Source organism: Danio rerio, chromosome 16 (genome assembly GCF_052040795.2).
Source record: "Danio rerio strain M-AB ecotype USA chromosome 16, GRCz13ab, whole genome shotgun sequence".
Lineage (NCBI taxonomy): Eukaryota > Metazoa > Chordata > Actinopteri > Cypriniformes > Danionidae > Danio > Danio rerio.
In genome coordinates this window covers 1,502,958-1,512,500 of record NC_141036.1, presented here as the reverse complement: position 1 = coordinate 1,512,500, position 9,543 = coordinate 1,502,958, and the positions used below count along the sequence as shown (strand labels likewise).

At 36.0% G+C, this 9,543-nt stretch overlaps 1 protein-coding gene and 1 long non-coding RNA gene across 4 annotated transcripts in view; one reads left to right on the top strand and one right to left on the bottom strand.

Moving 5' to 3' along the window:
- Nucleotides 1-9,543, bottom strand: part of cers2b (ceramide synthase 2b) — a 36,715-nt gene that overhangs the window by 25,905 nt on the left and 1,267 nt on the right. The window lies entirely within an intron of this gene.
- On the top strand, nt 4,519-9,524 carry LOC147833240 (uncharacterized). Of its 2 annotated transcripts, XR_015510780.1 has the most exons (4): nt 4,519-4,839; nt 5,620-6,281; nt 7,428-8,583; nt 8,936-9,524. It is a non-coding gene; the product is annotated as an uncharacterized LOC147833240 (long non-coding RNA). The 2 variants fall into 2 exon arrangements; XR_015510781.1 differs by lacking the exon at nt 8,936-9,524 and having other exon boundaries at nt 7,428-8,871.

The window sequence follows — 9,543 nt, the reverse complement described above, 5'->3', positions numbered from 1 at the left end:
TTAATATTGCTTTCGTAAATTTTACAGTATTACCGGAATCCAAACTTCCCATAAAAATGCTGTAAGAATGACTGTAAAAATAACAAGTGAACTAAAAATAAACATTTATAATTGTGCTGTAAAATTGAAACTGTTCAGCTACAATGCTTATGTAAAATTTTACAATAATACTGGGAACCAAAATTGCTTTTGTAAATTTTACAGTATTAGTGGAAACCGAAATCCACATAAAAATTACTGTAAAAGTTACAAGTGAACTGTAAATTAACAATTACGTTTGTGCTGTAAAATAGCAATTGTTTATTTACAGTGTGAATTTTACAGTATTACCGGGAACCAAAATTGTCAGTAATACAGTAAAAAAAATTACTATAAAAATTACAAGTGAACTGTAAATTACCCATTATAATTTTACATCACTATTCTAATCCATAATTGTTCATTTACATTGTACTGTTTTTTTTACCGTATTACTGGCAATTTTGGTTCCCAGTAATATTGTAAAATTTACAAATGCACTTTAAATTAACAATTACAGTTGTGTTGTAAAATTGTAGTCGTTATTTTACAGTACTACTGGGAACCTAACTTCCCAAATAAAATGCTGTAAAAATGACTGTAAAAACAATTATAATTGTGCTGTAAAATTCTATTTGTTAATTTACAGTGCTTATGTAAATTTTACAGTATTACTGGGATCCAAAATGACCAATAATACAGTGAAAAATACCGTAAAAATTACAAGTGAACTGTAAATTAACAATTACATTTGTGCTGTAAAATAGCAATTGTTTATTTACAGTGTAAATTTTACAGTATTACCGGGAACCAAAATTGCCAGTAATACAGTAAAAATAAATACTGTAAATTTACAAAAGAATTGTAAATTAACCAGTATAATTTTACATCACTAATCACTAACTGTTCATTTACATTGCACTTGTAAATTTTACAGAATTTTGTTACTGTTTTTTTTATCATATTACTAGCAATTTTGGTACCCAGTAATACTGTAAAATTTACAAATGCGCTTTAAATGAACAATTACAATTGTGCTGTAGTTGTAGTTGCTTTGGTAAATTTTACAGTAATGCTGGGAAATTTAAAATACCATTTATGTTCCTCTATGCATTTACAGCACTGTATATCTCTACTGTAAAATACACAGTAATCACCGATACAATACAGTAACATACCGCATAACTGTCCTACAGTAAAATACCATTTTTAATACATTCAGCACATCTTCGGGTTTGGCAGGAGTACTTTTAGCTTAGCTTAGCATAGGTCATTGAATCAAATTAGACCATTAGCATCTCGCTCAAAAATGACCAGAGTTTTGACCATTTTACCATTTAAAACTGGTCTCTTCTGAAGTTATATCATGTACTAAAACTAACATAAAAGGAATAGTTCCATAAACAAATGAAAATGCTAATGGTCTAATCCAATTCAATTATCCATCCTAAGCTAAGCTAAAAGTGCTCCCAAATGACCCGGAGATCAGCTGAACTAATTCAACAATGATCCAACATTACAATACAGTAACATACCGCATAGCTGTCCTACAGTTAAATACCATTTTTAAATCCATTCAGGAGATCTTTGGGTTTAGCAGGAGCACTATTAGCTTAGCTTAGCATAGATCATTGAATCAGATTAGACCATTAGCATCTCCCTCAAAAATGACCAGAGTTTGACCATTTTACTCTTTAAAGCTGGACTCTTCTGAATTTACACCATGCATTAAGACTAACAAGGAATAGTTCCATAAACAAATGAAAATGCTAATGGTCTAATCCAATTCAGTGATCTATGCTAAGCTAAGCTAAAAGTGCTACCAAATGACCCAGAGATCAGCCAAATTAATTTAACAATGACAAAAAAACAACTGTTTAATTCTAGAGGAGCTGTAAAACGAGAATATTTTCCCAAAAAGGTGTAGTGTTCCTTTAAATCTGAAGAACTGCAACGCTGGAATAACTAAAGTATATCGTTTTGTTTGTTTCTGACTGTTTTATTCATTCATTCATTTTCTTTTCGGCTTAGTGCCTTCATTAATTTGGGGTCGCCACAGCGGAATGAACCGCCAACTTATCCAGCACATATTTTACGCAGCAGATGCCCCTCCAGCCGCAACCCATTAATGGGAAACTGACTGTTTTAAAAGGCACATAACCTTATATAACGCCTAGTCTATAACCTCAGCATAGTTTGAGCATACACTGTTAATAATTTCCTGTAGAATCGCCAGTAACTTACTGTAAATCAATTACAGCAAAATACTGTATACACATATACAGCACCATTTATCTTGCTCTATGCATTTACAGCACTGTATATCTCTACTGTAAAATACACAGCCATTTTCACAATGCAACGTTACAATACAGTAACATACCGCATAACTACAGTACAATGCAGTCCATATTACAGTTAAATACTGGCTCATTTACAAAAATCGCTAACAGCGTCGTTTAACTACCTTAGACACTGAACTTAATGAAGTCTCAGAATGCTTCTGTAATTAAATCAGACCCTGTCAGTCCTTCATATCAGGTTAAAGCGATCATGTCAACAACAAATCAATGGTTTCAGTCAACAAAGCTGATGAACAGAGAGCAGAAAGCTGATGAAAGACGTGCTTTACAGATCCTAACATCCTAACAGCCAACAATCACGCTGATGGAACATTAATGGAGAGATTTTGCATTGCTGTCGGCTTCATTTGGGTATTAAAATCAGACTGGAGTGCAGGACGACTGGGAAAATCATCTTAGTGCTTGGCAAATGTTTTATAGATCGCATTATGCTTTAGATGGAAGGCATTGGAGGATAAATGGCAGTGGTTTAATTGAGCGCTGAAGTTTAACTTTTTCTCATCATGATGCTTTATTATTAATAAACAGGACGCAAGTTTTTTTGTGAGGAATAATTGACAATTATCGCAACCTTAAAATATTGTGTAGATCTCGTATGTTGACGTTTTTGTCCTGTGTGTAGGGCTAGTTTCTTACACATCTCATCCGAAGTCTTCTATTGTGTTTTAATGTGATTTTTGACTGCTGTACACTGTATTTTGTGATTCACAAGTGTTTATTAGGCTGGCTTGTCAAAGCCAGACTACTGAAATGCTATTTAAAATTATTATTATTTTTCTTCCGAGACTAAAAATTAAACTCTATCTCCTCCTAGAGCTTTCGAGCTATGACCACTAAACTCACACCAGACCTCCAAACTATTCTGACTCGGGTTGCTATATCTCCTTAGACTGATCTGACTTTCGGTTTTCCGAAAAACGTCCCAGGACTGTCGGAAAAATCCCATAGACTTAACATTGGACCAAACTTTGTGACCTCGTAACTCTGCGTCAGACTGTCGCACAGAACTCTAACTGAGCTCATTTAACTCAGACTATCAAACTGCCAATAACTGATCACCTTTAAACTTTCTAACCACGCCCTAGCAACCACTTTTGGACCCTAGTAACTGTCCCATAGACTTCCATTCAAAAGACTCTCATTGACTTTACATGGGATCAAACTTTGTGAGCTCATAACTCTGAATCAGACTGTCCTACAGACTAATGGCTGAGCTCATTTAACTCAGACTTCCAAACGGCTAATAACTGATGAGCTTTTATCTTTTTAGCCACACCCCTAACTACCACATACTGCACCCTAGCAACTGTCCCATAGACTTCCATTACAAAGACTCTTGTTGACTTTACATGGGATCAAACTTTGTGAGCTCATAACTCTGCATTAAACTGTCCTACAGACTAATGGCTGAGCTCATTTAACTCAGTCTAGCCAGCAGCCAATCACTGATGGACTTTTAACTTTCTAGCCACACCCCTAACTACCACATACTGCACCCTAGCAACTGTCCCATAGACTGTAATTAGCTGTGCAATAAAATGCTAATAATTCTAACATGCTAATGACATGCCAATCATGCTAGCAACATGCTACTCATATGCTAATCATGCTAATTCATACTGGAAACATGCTAATGACATGCTAATTCATGCTAGAATCATGCTAGTAACACGCTAATTCGTGCTAGAATCGTGCTAATTCATGCTAATAACATGCTAACCCATGCTAGAATCATACTAATAACATGCTAATTCATGCTAATAACATGCTAATCCATGCTAGAATCATGCTAATAACATGCTACTTATACTCAAAACTGTTTTGAAACTAATTAAACTATTACCAACAGGCTATGTCAAGCCAGCCTCAAAGTTTGTCTCGACGAACTTTACTGTCTAGTTTACATTTGTGAACTGCATTATGCATTATGGGATGATAACCGTCTTCAAGGTATACCGCAGATTGGAAAAGTTAAGGTTTTAAAACCGCCAGGTATATGTAAGATTTTATTTACTGTATTTTGTTTGTTTGTTTTTTGGGACAACAGGATCTCCAGCAGAAAAGATCTCCAAAGATTGCCATTTTTAATTGTAAATTTACAACTGGGATCCACGACAAGACTGTCATCAGGTAGTTTATATATACAGATCGACATTTGACTAGAGCAAAGTGTGACAACCACCCTCACTCCCCCGATCTTCTCTTATCTACTGAAGTAGTCAGATTTATGCAGATTTATGTTAATTAGGTCAAAGGTATAAGCAAACATTAGAAGATGGAATGTGTCATGGCTGTGTTCAGCTCTTGGCTTATTAGTCACATCCTCCACATGATTCACATACACACACACACACACACACACACACACAACGGCAAGGGTGTCTTATGCTGGTGTGTCGAGTCGAAGATACTCTATTTTGGGAGTTTTTACAATTCAAGATGAAAAAAGTGTGTGTGTGTGTGTGTGTGTGTGTGTGTGTGTGTGTGTGTGTGTGCGTGTGTGCGTGCGTGCGTGCGTGCGTGCGTGCGTGCGTGTGTGTGCGTGTGTGTGTGTGCGTGTGCGTGTGTGCGTGGCCGGATGAAGCGACAGTGTTGGGTAAATGTTTCATAGGAGATGAACAGAAAAAAGCTGACCAAATGCAGACACATGGACTTTTGAACTGTGGTCCATCATCCGATCCAGTTAAATGGACACACACGTGCGCTTACACACACTATCTGTCTATCCAAATAGGGATTCAAATTGAATTGCATTGCATTTATCTCAACCAACAAGAACATTTAATCATCTTAAAACGTGCAATTGTTAACTAAAGTACATCTAAAGTCCTCCTGTAGTAAAATAATTGCACTTTCATCACAGATTAATGTAGTAAAATTAAGGTAAACTACAGTATTTGTACAGTTTATCACTTCACTATAGTTAATACTACAGTTTTTGTGTAGCATTTATTACCAATGTGTTGTAAATGCTATGATATACACTCACCGGCCACTCATAATGGGGAAGAAAGGGGATTTAAGTGACTTAGATGGTTGTTGGGGGCAGACGGGCTGCTCTGAGTATTTCAGAAACTTCTGATCTACTGGGGTTTTCACGCACAACCATCTCTAGGGTTTCTAATGGAATACGGGATATTTTCTTGGCACACTTTGGGCTCATTAGTACCAATAGAGCAGTGTTTCTCAACTGGTGGGTCGCAACCCACTTGGAACATTTCCAGTGAGTCGCGCGGAGTGTGTGGTCGGAAAAAAAAATTAAAAGTACAGTTTTTTACTTATTTTGCTAATACCAGAGTTTTATTTTGAAATGCGTGCGCGACAACCCTACCGTTTGACATGGGAAATTTCCTTTAATTATTGCAACAAATATGTCAAAGCACAAGTTCCACCCCAAATATGTAAAATAATGATATATACAGACGACAAAAAGACTTAAAGCCTCAGTGTCATATGATGTGAGGTGCTCTCATAAGTGAGCATGAAACCTTCTAAAGTAAAACAACATTTAGAAACCAGAAAACATGTTTTAATAAGTTTTTCATTAACAGTATTTGTCGTTTTTACTTTGCAATATTTCTATAATTTGATCCATTTTGTTAAATGACAGCAATAAAATAAAGTGTTCATTTGTAAGTCTTGGTGAATTTCTTATGATTTATCTGTCACTACTTGGTTATGCTAACAAATAAATACAAATTAAGTATAATTCCTAAAATTGTATTATAGTTCCTAAAAATTTGGGTCGCGGCTGAGTATTGCTGCTGACCATGTCCATCCCTTTATGAGCACAGTGTCTCCATCTTCTGATGGCTACTTCCAGCAGGATAACACAGCATGTCATAAAGCTCAATCATCTCAGACTGGCGAACATGTCAATGGCCTCCACAGTCACCAGGGGCCTCATGTACGAAGACTTGCGTGGAAATCTTACTAAAACATTGCGTACGCACAAAGCTGTAAATGTGCGTACGCAGAAAAAAATTCAGATGTATGAAACACTGCGTACGCCGAGTCTCACGCATATTCTTTTGTACATCCGAATGAACGTGAAACTGAGCGCAACATGCACGAGCACAAAACCCCTCCCTGCCTCCTCCCCCGTATGAATATGCTAATGACTATGCTAATGTAAAAACCCAACGAAAAAGCAATGGCAAAAGCAAGCAAAAAGAGAAACTTTGAACAGAATGTGAATTGGAGGTGCTGCTTTCGGAGGTAGACCGGAGAAAAGCGCTGTTATTTGCAAGTTTGTTCGGCGGAATTAACAACAAAAGAAAAAAAATAGAGTGGGAGAGTTTAGCTGATACGGTTAACACAGTTGGGTCTGAACATCGCACTGAGTGCATTTAAAAAAGAAATAGTGTGGTTTATATCTGTAAAATGTTGCAATACCCTTCGCAGTCTCAGTGGCGCACCTCATAAGAAGCATATGATCATGTACTGACACGTTCGAGCATAACTCGGCTCGAATCCAGCGTCTGATGAATTCTTTCTTCTTTTTTTTCCCGCTACATATCAGATTTTGCCCACTATTTATCACGAGAAAGACAAGTAGGAATCATCAATAAGTTTGTGCATCATATTTTATTTGCACATTTATTGAATGGAAATGTTTCTGATTCACGCATGCAAATTTATCTTCACATAGTGTCTTTATAGCAATGTGTGTGCAGTAGATAGCTCAGATTACATTGGGAAAACAGGCGACCGCTGCAAATTGTGCTTTAATGTTTAGCTGGTCAACTGTATGGTATGGAAATCTTACATACCTACTATATGAACCCGTCTCATACAGACGCCATTGCAAGGATCAGACACTTTGTAGAGAAGAATTTAACACAACTGCCTCTAGGAGTCGCCAATGGAAATAAAACAGACACGCACAAAAAATGTGCGTACGCCTGCCAGAAACCTGCCGTGAACCTGCGCAAATTCCCACGTTCAGTTCATTGTTAGTAAATCCAAACGTGAGCGATTCTGAGCGTGAAACCTGGCGTACGCAAAGTTTTTGTGCGTACGCAGCGTTGATACATGAGGCCCCAGATCTCAATCCAATAGAGCAGCTTTGGGATGTGGTGGAACGGCAGATTGGCATCATGGATGTGCAAATCTGCAGCAACTGTGTGATGCTATCATGTCAATATGGAGCAAAATCTCTGAGGAATATTTCCAGTAGCTTGCTGAATCTATTCCATGAAGGATTACGACAGTTCTGAAGGCAAAATGCGGTCCAACTGGGAACTAGCAAGGTGTACCTAATAAAGTGGCCAGTGAGCGTATACAGTATTTACTACTGCATGGTTCAAAAACACATTTGTTAATTAAGTGTTTTGATTTTAAAACAGAAGTTCTTACACATTTTATTCTCGAAGTTGACCCATTGTGGTTAAAACAGTCAGTAAAATGACTAAACGAGGCGGCTGAAAATGCCCGTCGTCTGCTGCAATGTTTTCCATAAGTGGAAAAGATGTAAAAGTGAGCTCACGCTGACTGATAAAATCACAGAGACCATTCATTTAGGAAAAATGCCTGGAGAAATAAGATGTACAGAGTAATAAAAAAAGCTATGCTTGATGAGATGAAAGGACAGAAGTGATTAAACAAGGAGTAAATCAATGCACTGAAAGGATTTGCATATGGTGGCCATTATATTGGCCCTCCATCTATTGTTCCTAAAGGGCCTTTTGGCTGCAGGCGGCAGGACATTTGACCCCCACACTTAGCCTAATAAAGGCCCTATTAAACCTCCACTGTGCTCCATTTGCATGCTTTTAAATGAGAATGAACATCTTTTACACTTTACTTCTATACACTACATCAATAATCAATAAAAACAACACAATATTACAAACTTTATCTACAAAATAACCCTAAAATGAATATAAAAGTTAATAAATTGAACGTTTCCTTACATTTTAGCTTCATGTTATTTCTGTGCACATTTGTGTAGCCTTTCCAAACCCTCAAGAAAAAGTACTGTAGTGATTACTATGGAGTTTTTGCACTAGTAAAACACTTGAATTAATATGTTAGTAATTCAATAGCTACTATGTTAACACAATAACTACAATAATGAACACAAAACTACTGGTTTTTATTAATCAGGGTGTGTCATACTATAATACACCACCGTGCAATAGTAAAAACGAAAGTATACTACAGTATTTATTACATTTTGAGCTCAGAGTTATGATGTACAGTAGCCTTTATTGTTATTTTAATGTTGTTATTTATTATTACAACATTGTTCACAGTCAATTATGATATATTCACAGTATATCATGATAGTGTTAATGTTTAGAAGTCATGCTTGCATGCTAATTCCAATCGAATATTCAAAGTAACATGGTAAACAATATAGAGACTGCTAAATGAACAAATGTGCAAATATAAAACCAACTTTACCTCTATCAACTGATAGTTATAAGCACAAATGCATTGGTTTTTATTAATCAGGGTGTGTTATACTATAATACACCACCGTGCAATAGTAAAAACGAAAGTATACTACAGTATTTATTACATTACATTACAAGAGTTATGATGTACAGTAGCATTTATTGCTGATGTTTTGTAATTGCTATAATATATACAGTATAATACACATTACTGTTTGGTAGTATGGTAAAGTTTAGTTCAAAAACACAATAGTGGTGACTATAAATGAATATAGTATTTTTTTAATGTGAAAACAGACACACTGTATAGACTTCTATTGTTTTCTTATAGTCTACAGCTAGTTATAAATACTCCTGGCTGCATTTATAACCCTAACAGACCAAGTTCTGCACATTAACATGAACATTATCTACACATTACACAAGTATAGAGACACTTCTTCATACAAAATGATCTCCAAAACGTTCTTAAAGGGATAGTTCACCAACAAAATTAAACTTTACCCACTAATTTACTCTCCTCGTGTGCTTTCATACCTTTAAAAGAGATTTTTTCTTCTGCTATACACTAAAGAAGATGTCTTTAAGAAAGCTGAAATCCTGAACCTTCATAATGGCAAAACAAACACTATGAAAGCCAATGGTTACAGGCTTACAGGTACATTTTTAAGATATCATCTTTTGTGTTCAAACAGATGAAAAAAAAGATATGAAACATAGAGGTAAAGTTGGTTTTAAATTCGGATATTCAGACTTTCTCC